Source organism: Penaeus monodon, chromosome 9, assembly GCF_015228065.2.
Source record: "Penaeus monodon isolate SGIC_2016 chromosome 9, NSTDA_Pmon_1, whole genome shotgun sequence".
Lineage (NCBI taxonomy): Eukaryota > Metazoa > Arthropoda > Malacostraca > Decapoda > Penaeidae > Penaeus > Penaeus monodon.
In genome coordinates this window covers 38,159,686-38,164,277 of record NC_051394.1, presented here as the reverse complement: position 1 = coordinate 38,164,277, position 4,592 = coordinate 38,159,686, and positions in this window count along the sequence as shown.

The following is a 4,592-nucleotide window of genomic DNA, read 5'->3' as shown; positions in this document are numbered from 1 at the left end:
GAGGTAAAGATTTTATTGAATTCTGTAGTACAAATAATCTAGTTATAGCCAATACATTGTTCCAACACCACCCAAGACACTTGTACACGTGGTTTTCACCAGACAAAAGAACACGCAACCAAATTGACTACATAGTGCTGAACCAAAAATGGAAAAGTTGCATAAAAAATGCCAAGACAAGACCTGGTGCCGACTGCAACAGTGACCAACAGTGACTAACTATCGACTTTAAAATAAGACTCAAAAAGATGGAGCGTCCAACACCACCTCTAAAGCTCGACTACAAAACTCTTGATAACAATTACAGAATTACAGTGTCAAATAAATTTGAAGTACTCAATCAATGTGAAGATGATAAAACACCAAATGAGTTGTGGGAAGAAGGAAAAGAACTCCTGCTGAGCGCTGCTTAAGAAACTATCGCCAAAAAGAAAAAGACAAATTCCCCCTGGATATCTGAAAAAACACTAAGTGAAATTGAAACAAGAAGATGCCTAAAATCAAAGGGTATCAATAATCCAGTTGAAAAAGTAATTTACAAAAAACAAAATACAAAAATTCAAAGATTATTGCGACAAGATAAGGAAAAATATTCAAATTAACATTGCCAGAGAATTGAAAACTGTTCTATCAATAAGACAACTAAAGAACTCTACCAAGGAGTACGAAACATCACACGAAAATTTAAACCTACAATGGACACTATCAAAACTGAAGATGGACTTGCTCTATGTGATGGAAAAGAAGTCAAAGATAGATGGAATCAGTATTGTTCCAACCTATACAAAAAGAATAAAGATATAAAACAACAACATTAATTAGACTCAATGACAGCGAAGATGAACCACCACCACTGCTAGACGAAGTTATAAAAGCCATAAAAAATTAAGAATAACAAGAGCCGGGAATAGATGAAATAACAGCAGAACTAATCAAGAATGCTGGCGAAAGTGTTGAATACTTCTACTACAAACTTTGTACAAAAATATGGAATAAAAGAAGATGGCCAGAAGACTGGGTAAAATCAGTCTTTACTCCCATACCTAAAAAAGGTGACGCACTCCAATGCAACAATAACAGGACAATTGCATTAATAAGTCACAGCAGCAAAATTTTGTTGAAAATTATTGCTGAAAGAATGAAGTTGAAGTTAAGAGAAGAAATTGCAGACGAACAAGCAGGTTTTCGCCCTGGAAAAGGTACCAGAAACCAGATTCTAAATTTAAAATTGATCATAGAGAAAAACAGAGAACATCAAAAAGACCTATACCTGTGTTTCATCGATTACTTGAAAGCTTTTGATACTGTTGATCATGATATCCTCTGAAATAACATGAACGATATGAAGTTTCCAAAACACATCATCCAACTAATAAAAGCCATGCATGACCAACAACAAGCAACTGTTAGAACCACTTATGGGTTAACAGAATGGTTCGAAGTTCGCACCTCTTTAACATATATTCTGAAACAATTATGAGAGGTGCTCTAGAGAATTTTGAAGGAACTGTAGATGGAGGATACAAAATATCAAATCTAAGGTACGCCGATGATATAGTTTTGGTTGCCAGCAGTATCACTGAACTACAACAACTACTAGATAAAGTTAGAGAAGCAAGCGAAAAGGCTGGCTTGTTTCTTAATGCCAAGAAAACTAAGATCATGAAGATTCAAAGATAACCGGCAATGAACAGTGATGAACATGTTACAATCAATGGAATGATTGTGGAAAATGTGAAAGAGTTCACTTATCTTGAAGCTGTTTTAACTAATACATATGATGATTCACCGGAGATAAAAAGAAGAATTGCCATTGCCAAAAACGCTACAGTTGCTCTCAATAACATCTGGAAAGACCGAAGCATTACCTTACGGACAAAGCTGAGGTTATTGAACTCATTAGTTTTCCCAATTGCATCATATGGTTCTGAGTGTTGGGTGATGAAGTAGATAGACAAGAAAAAGATCAATAGGTTTGAAATGTGGTGTTACAGACGAGTACTGCGTATTAGCTGGACAGAGAAGAAGACGAATGATGAAGTGTTGAGAAAAATAAATTGTAAAGACCGGCTGTTGGACATCTTGAACAGGAGGAAATTAAAGTTTATTGGTCATGTGATGAGAAGTAAAAGTATTGAGAAAGACTTGCTGACAGGGATGGTGATAGGAAACAGAGGAAGAGGCAAACCGAAGACAAGACTGAGCGACAACATCAAAGATATTTGCAGGCTGTCGATGGTACAAGTGGAAAGAAAAGCGTAAGATCGAGTTGAGTGGCGAAGGATAGTGGAGAGGTCCACGGCTGCTCAAACATGAGCATACCGTTATTGATGATGATGTATAAACAGATATCTATATAACAATTTGAACTAAAATCGTTTAAGATCAAATTGTGCACAGGTAATTTTTTTTCTGTTCTTATTCTTCCCCAGTAATCTAGATCTTTCTCCACATACTACTTAGCGAATTGGAGGCGACATTGGTGATGTTTGTTCACCCTCTTTTTGATGACATTCTGTGATGTATCCCATCTACATGTAGTCGTTTTCTTCACCATATGGCCTGTTACCGGGAGCAGTAGGTCTATGCCCCCCTAACAGGAGCCGCCTTGCTGTTTGTGGGGGGCCTTGAGGTCCGAAAGTCTCTCTTCTTGACGACCTCGGATCACCCCACACTGAAATGGTAACGTAACAGTCGAAGTTTCGTCACCAGACGAGAGTGACTGTGTGCAATCTGGGACAGTCCCAGGGTTCAAGTTTCATGTTCTCAATAAACACAATTAAAGCAAAGGAATCGTCTTTTCCCGAGATCTAATGACGAGCCCGTGTGCTGTTTGCACAGCCATATAAGTCCTCCTTCCCTACATAACTTAAACTCCAATACTTCTTTCACCACACACTCTCAGATATTGAAACTGCCTCTGGCGAGTTTTTTTCCCACCAGAAACGGAGTAGGCATGAGGAGTCTATTGAAGAGTCTTCTCCTAAAGTAAGGTCTTTGGTGCCATCAGACAAGTCTCCAGAGGCAACTATGGCGAGAGCTCCACCTGCCACTACATCCACAGGGGCCTCTGTTACTAAAGAAAATGCCCTTGAACCAAAGGCTCAGGTACACCTTTTGCACGAGCAAAGGAATCCTGAGCCTGTCCAAAGGATTTCTCCTCCCAAAGTAAGGTCTTTGGAGCTATCAGGTAAGGCTCGACAGTTCCAGCAGTCACCACATCCACAGGGGCCTCTGTTGCTAGACAGAATGCCCCTGAACCTGGGAAAAGGAATCCTGAGTTTGTCCAAAGGACTCCTCCCAAAATTTAGGTCTTTGGAGCTATCAGGCAAGACTCCAGAAGCCTCAATGGTGACAGCTCCAGCTGCCACCACATCCATAGAAGCCTTTGCTGCAAGACAGAATGCCCTTGAGCCAAAGGCTCAGGTTAGCCCTTTGCCCAGGCAAAGAAATCCTGAGCCTGTCCAAAGGATGCCTGTGGAAAATAGTTCCACAGGTAAACAATACTCCAAAAGGTGCTTCCAAGAGTACCTTGGTGTGGGGCGGGCCTTGACCACAGGTACTGCCAAACACCTTTTGAAAGGGTAGCTTGTTAACCTGAAGAACTGGATACCCTAATCCTATGGAAATGTCAAGGAATTCATGCAAAATATGAGGAATTGCATCAGATAACTTTGTGTTACTCAGTTTGTGACCAGGTAAAATCGTCTGAAAATCAAGCCCATTATGGGAACTTTGGTAATGGAATTCATGGAGAAGTAGCAATGATGGTACACCAAGATATTCCCTTCCAGGCCACTCACCTCCAGACAACACTCCAGGTGAAGGCTGTGAGGATAAGCTAGGCATGACCTTACACTGTTGAAGCAATCTACACTTCACATAATCTGAACATAGATGATTTAGGAGATCTACTTGGGCAGTTGCCTCATCCATTCCTGTTCGTGGGAGACTTCAATGGCTGGCATCACCTCTGGGGAGAGACTTTTTGCAACTCACAAAGCCTTAGAGTCCTGTGAGCACTTGTTCTTAAGAGGAGTTTCCTCATATTCTGAACAGTGACACACCCATACATTTCCAAATCCAAAATGGGACATTCTCCTAGATTTACCTGTCAGTTAACCATTGGATTTCACTTGGCAGGTTATGGTAGGCTTACATAAAAGCAACCACTTTCCAATACTTTTGGAGGTGAATGGTATTACAGCCAATGGAGAGATGATGATTTGAACATGCAAACTGGAAACTTATTCGGTCAATTGCAGTAATGCAGGGATCTGTGAACAATTTTCAGTGTGTCCAAGCTACTATTAATCACTTTACATCATGAATTCACCTTGCAGCAGAAGCATCCATTACAAAAAGTAGCAGGCAGTACCGTCGACAACCGGTACTGTGGTGGTCTGATGAATGCCAACAGGCTGTCAGAGCAAGAAAAGCTGCATTAAGGCAGCTGAAACGACATCTCAGCAATGTGACCTTGATCCATTACAAAAGGACTCAAACCAAGGCCAGGCAAGTGCTAAGGGAGGCTAGACTGACGCCATGGAGACAGTGTCTTCTCAATTAACTCATCAACCCCCTTAGCATGA